This window comes from Mesitornis unicolor, unplaced genomic scaffold, assembly GCF_000695765.1.
Source record: "Mesitornis unicolor isolate BGI_N332 unplaced genomic scaffold, ASM69576v1 scaffold487, whole genome shotgun sequence".
Lineage (NCBI taxonomy): Eukaryota > Metazoa > Chordata > Aves > Mesitornithiformes > Mesitornithidae > Mesitornis > Mesitornis unicolor.
This window is the reverse complement of record NW_010198262.1, coordinates 43,947-49,461: the sequence shown is the minus strand read 5'-3', so window position 1 is coordinate 49,461 and position 5,515 is coordinate 43,947. Positions and strand designations below refer to the sequence as shown.

General features: G+C 42.0%; 1 pseudogene; it reads left to right on the top strand.

Moving 5' to 3' along the window:
* The first annotated feature begins 608 nt into the window (after window positions 1–608).
* Window positions 609–5,515, top strand: part of LOC104544262 — a 10,129-nt pseudogene continuing 5,222 nt past the window's right edge.

Genomic DNA, 5,515 nt, shown 5'->3' with positions numbered 1-5,515 from the left:
TTCTCTGCATATGAGAACTGTTCTGCTTTTTCTTAACTTTGCAGCTACATTTGATTCTTCACTGTGCTACTTGCATTTAGTCTGTATTGTTTACTGTGAAAACTCAGTGGTTTCCAAATTATCTTGATTTCCAAATCTGCATTTGCAACCACTCTCGTACAAGGCTGTTGGCTGCATCCTTTGGCCTCTGTCCTGAGAATGCTGCCTGGTGAGTGCCTCTGTCCTTGTCTGTGTACGCAGTACCTGGATGACAGCTTCACATCTGAGCTCTTGGCTTGCGTGAAGTCAGTGCTTCGAGTGACATGATCCATCAAACTGAGTGCTCAAAGGGATGTTCCTGAATGAGGTGTCCCCCTTTTAGCCTCTACTGGATCTTAAAGTCATGGTAGCTATTAGCATATTGCAGCATAGTGATGCATTAAATACACTTGAGAATGGGAACACTCCTCACTTTCTGGTGTCAGAAAGTGTAGTAGGAAAGAAGGGAGGAGAAAAATACAGAAAGTTTAAATGTGACAAGGAAGTGTTAAGAACAACGACGTAGTCATTCCAGCAGACAGATTCATAGCAGTTTTCTCAGTGATAGAGTAGTTTGGAGGTGTGAAATAATGGTAAATGCAATTCTCATATCCCTGGTTCTATTTCTTCTGTGTGCACAGTTCCTGAAATTGCAATGGAAAAGTCGTGGATTTCCTCCTGGACCAACCCCGTTTCCCATCATTGGAAGCGTATGGCGGATAAATTTTAGAGCTGATCATGGGAGCCTGAAAAATGTATGTGTTTACTAATGTGAGCTAAAGAACTATTGAGGCAAAAACTGTAAAATCTAGCAATGGCTGTTGGTAGGCTGATGTGGTAGCAGGGAGAACTTAATCCTGAGGGAAGGTGAATCATGGAAGTTAAGTGCCTAAACGAGGTAAGCAAAATCTGCAGTCTAATTCATGTGAAAGTGAACATGTGTGCAAGTTAAACAGAACTGAGGGCAATAATTTTGCCTCAGAAAAGATTTCTGTTTTTAAGGGAAGCTTTGCCTTGAAAGAAAAAAAAGTGTTTCTCACAATTCCCACCACAGGTGCATACAGAAAAATCTTCTAAAACAAGGTGTTTTGAATTCAGAAGATGTGAAAAGCACACTGGTATGCCTTCTGCTCTCATGAGATGGAAATAAGATTAAATTCCATAGACAACCAAAACCTTAGCTTCATTGTTTTTCTGAAGTCCAGTCTGGGAATTGCTCCTTGCAGATGAGCTAAGAATATAATTGATGGTGAAAGGAAGAAGCCCATGCTAAGCATGTTACTAAAGGTTCTTCCAGTGCTCAGCATCCTCCACTGTGCCAAAACATCATGAAAGAATCCAATATGCTGATTTATTTTTCAAGTCATGACCTTTCCTTAGGTGCTGAGTGCAACCCTGCATGTCAGGGGTACCTGACTGCTGCTGGAGAAGGTTGGCTTCAGAAAATGGGAATTTTAAAGGCCTTGATGCTAAACTTTTCTGATGGGTACATGCTCATCACTGTGAGAGGACAGAGCCATCCTGTTTCTTTGCCTAGAGTCAGGGACTTTGTCCTTGCTGAATACTCACAGAGTTACCTGAGAGAAGACCCCATCACTGCCCAAGCAGTGGATGCCTCAGTTGACTACTTCTTTATAAGAGGGGAAGAGGTCCTGCCATTAAAACTTGAAGTCTGCAGTCCTACAAGGAGAGTTACACCTGGAATGTGTAATTTCAGGAAGTTCTATTTGTTCGCTGAGCAAACGAAATATGGACTTGAAAAATAATCAAGAATGGGGAGGCGAAATGTCATGCGAAACCTAATACAGATCTGTAAACACACGGTCAGGGACATCCTCCTAATCATTAATATTGCAAGGGCAACCTAGGCCAAGTTTTGAAAGAAGAAGAGCATCTCTTCCTTTATCACTCACATTGCCATGAACAGTGGGTTCTCAGAGAGAGCCCAGGACCTTCCTGTGGTCAGCGCTCCCACTGCAAAACCAAGCCACTGTCCTCTTTCATTCCCTGAACCCCTGGGTAATGTCACACTGCAACAGAGAAGCCCATCCTTGGTGCATTTTGGTTGATGTTTCTCACATGGGTATTTTTTGGGCATTCCTCTAACCTATAGCTGGCAAAAATCTATGGCAACATCTGCACCCTGTGGCTGGGTCACAGACCTATGGTGGTGTGTACGGATTCCAAGCCGTGAAGGACGGTCTCGTCCCCAACGCTGAGGATGTTTCTGGGTGACTACAGACCTATGTCTTCAACAGAATGGCAAATGGGAAGGGTAAGATGTTCACATCTGTGGAAGGACTTACTCCTTGGCTTTCTTTGTTTCCTCTCATGTTTTCTCTATTGACAAACTCTTACTTCCCAATTCACCTGTTCTGTCTGCTCAGGGTGAATGATGTAATTCTGCAGCACTACTCTAAGCTGTCTCCAAAGTCCCACTGTTACACATGTATTTCAGAATCCCAGTAATATTTGTACCTCCGTAGGTCTTGCTGGTCCATTTGCAATGTTGACTAAGTGTGTGTCCTGATTTGAAATAATCTGGAGCTTGCAGCCTCCTCTGCAAGCTGAGGCTGAACTAATTCTTGCTGTTGCCAGCTGTGTGTTTACAGAAAATGCTGCTGTAAGGAAAGCAGCTTCAGAGCTGTTGGACAAGGTCTAGCCTTTTGGGAAGCCTAAAGGCACAGGAGGGTGTGTTACTGGATGCATTAGTCACACTGTAGGTGCAACATCTCCTTGCTCAGAGCTTCTTATTGAGCTGTTTACATCAGACACCGTTGATTTATAGTGGAACAGGATAAAGAGGGTGCTGCTTTTAAAACAGAAATGCTTGAACTTGTTTCCACCAGCTTTTTATCCAGAGCATATGGAGCAGATGCCTTTATCCCCAGTCAGGCTTTGTTGCATATGGACTACAATCTGGAAAGCTTTTAATTTATTTACTAGCTAATGTAAATAGTAAAAAAACATCTTTAAGGAAACAGAGATTATTAAGTCTGGGACCAGACTGGACTGTTTGGAAGGGTCTTTATTGCCACCTTTTATCGAGGTCATGTGGAATAAAGTATCTGGGCTGTGACAAGTTGTCCTAGCACTGCCCTGGCTTCGTTGTCTTTCCAGGAGGCACCTGGACCCAGACAAGAGCTCGATATCTGGTGTAAACAGCCTGGTAAAACTGAATTGCCCGAAAACCAGAGACACAAGCACAGACATGTGCTCAGAACCAGTTATCAGCTCTAGCCATTAAAGAGTTTAACTCCATTAAAGAGTTTTCTTTTTGAAGCACTCCCAAAAGGGAGTTATGATGATCTTCAGAAGGTTTGCATAAGGTTAAGAAGCACGAGCATAGAAAATGCCCAGACCTCCCCGATGAGCTCTGCAGAAATCTCTGTTGGCTATGAGTAGCTTGGTGAGAGACACCATCATCTTTCCAGGCTGTAGAAACCCGAACTTTGTATGTGAATAAGGGTTTAGATTAATTCCTGTTCAAAGCATGAGCAAACAGAAAACAACACCAACACACGCTGTCTTTGCAACTTGCAGCAGGCTGTTGGGTGGTGTTTCAAGTGATGAGCACTGGTTTTGGGTGCTTCAGAGAGAACAGGACTTGTTGTGGAAGGCGAGTCCTGAGATTTGAGTGGGCTTTTTGCAGGAGTGGGAATACATTAACCAAGGTGGTGTCTCTGTCTCTAACAACATCCAGTTACAGGAACCCTGCCCTGATGTGGCTCTTGTCTTTGAGTGGCAGCATGGTGAGAAGGTGACTCTTATTGTGTACGTCATTTACTGTTTTATGAACGTTAATGTGACATAAAATTGATTCTTGATGGCTGCAGGTATCCTGGTTTCAAATGGTCTCATCTGGAAACATCAGAGACGTTTTGGAATTGGAGCTCTCCAAAAGCTGGGAATGGGGAATAAAGGAATGGAGCGTGGGATACAAACCAAGACTGGTTACCTGGTCAAGTTCTTCAGGAACAACGATGGTATGGATTGACAGCGAGCTTGGGACCTGCGTTTGGGCTTTTGCTGTAGTACACAGCCTCCATGGCGCAGAGGGGAAAGACAGTATTTATATAGTGTTTATAAAGACTGGTATTTTTGCTGCAGACAAGAGTTAGGTTTGGAGCACAGCTTAGAGTTAGAGTGCAATCCGAATTGCTCGTACAGTCAGACCTCATCAACTGTACTCTGGTATCAAGGTTTAAAAGAACAAGCAACAGAAACCGAAAGCAAACAAAAAGCCAAGGCTGGGAGTTAGAGATTTGAGGCCTTTGTGACCTCACTTTTCAGTGAGGTTTATCTTTTGTTTGAGGTTTGCCAGGGAATTTTGGGTGTTTCTGTGTGATGGTCTAACTAGCACAGAGGACATCTGTTATAAAAGGTCACTGTGATCTTGCTTCCAAAATAGCAGTGGAGATACAGGAAGTGTTTTGGAGGTGAACGCTTACCTCTGTCTGCAGGACGAGCTGTCGACCCTTCCTTCCCCGTTGTCCACGCTGTCTCCGATGTCATCTGTGCTGTGGTTTTTGGACATCACTTCTCCCTGAAGGATGAAGCCTTCAGCCAGCTGATTGAAGTGTACAATCGTACAGTGGCTTTTGGGAACAGCCACCATTACTATGCGGGAAAATGGCTTACTTAATATCAAATAATTACTCTTTAATAATAACATTAAATTAATATAAAAGAAATTTAATTAGTTTTAATAATTTAAGAATATTGATATTAATTATTTAAATTATTTTATTATTGAGCCCATTATTATGCAATATAATTCTATTCTTATATATTATTATAGTTATTACTTTATCTAATACACATTAAATGCTGATAGAAATTCTGACTATAAATGAGAGCTGGACCTGCAGTGCTTTGGGTTTGACATCATTCAACTGTTCTATTAGTATTATATTAATAATCCTTACTAGAATTTCTCAGCAAAGGTGATGTGCTTGGGATGCTGAACTTTTCTGTAATGGAAATACTGGTATTGTCAAGATGAAAAGGGGATACTCTTTGTATTAGAATAAAAAAGTGATTTCTTTCTGTGTGCTAAGATAGTACATATAAACTTTTATTGTTATATTTATTAATAGTAATAGATGTTAAATCCATCTGTGAAAGTGATTCTCTTGTGGGTGAATTAACAGGGCAAATACAGGTGGAATCATGCAGTAAGGACAGGAAAGAATCCAGGGTGGAAACTCTGTTGTCTTTAATTTGTGGTTTTAATGTGTGTTCACACACTCAACGTGTACCAACCATTTCTCCTTGATGCTACAGTACTTTTCCTAGAGACATTATTTAGCAGTTTAGCACCCAGAATGTCCACGCTGTATCTGTGTAACCGCCTTGCTCGTGTCATGCCATTTACTGCATTGAATGCTCACTCCACAGATACGTGAAGTTCTCCCCTGGGCTGCAGAGCTCCTCCCAGGACCTGGACACAAAGCGCTATTTTCCTGTGATTTTGTTTGCTCTTTCATAAGGCAGG